The sequence below is a fragment of the Calidris pugnax genome, unplaced genomic scaffold (assembly GCF_001431845.1).
Source record: "Calidris pugnax isolate Ruff unplaced genomic scaffold, ASM143184v1 scaffold50, whole genome shotgun sequence".
In the NCBI taxonomy this organism is placed as follows: Eukaryota; Metazoa; Chordata; class Aves; order Charadriiformes; family Scolopacidae; genus Calidris; species Calidris pugnax.
This window is the reverse complement of record NW_015090780.1, coordinates 803,146-803,458: the sequence shown is the minus strand read 5'-3', so window position 1 is coordinate 803,458 and position 313 is coordinate 803,146.

Here is a 313-nt window from a genome sequence, read left to right as displayed (position 1 = left end):
TTCGGTGAGGCTGCGGATGCGGAGGGTGTCGACCGAGGGGACGCGGGCGCTGCTGGAGAACCAGATCCCGCCGTGCCCCTCCATCCTTTCCACCCGTGTCCCTCCCCACAGAGGTCCCCCTGGGGAGGGTCCCGGTGCTCCCGGGGGGGTGCACGGAGGGGGTCCCTGTTGCTGGCGGGGCGTGCACAGACCGTGCCGGTGTGCATGCGGGCGTGTGTGCCCCCCGGGGCAGGCCAGTGTGTGTGTGTGTGTGTGTGTGTACGTGTGTGTACGTGTGTGCGCGGCGGCGGTGTGCGCCCGCGGGGCCGGCGGC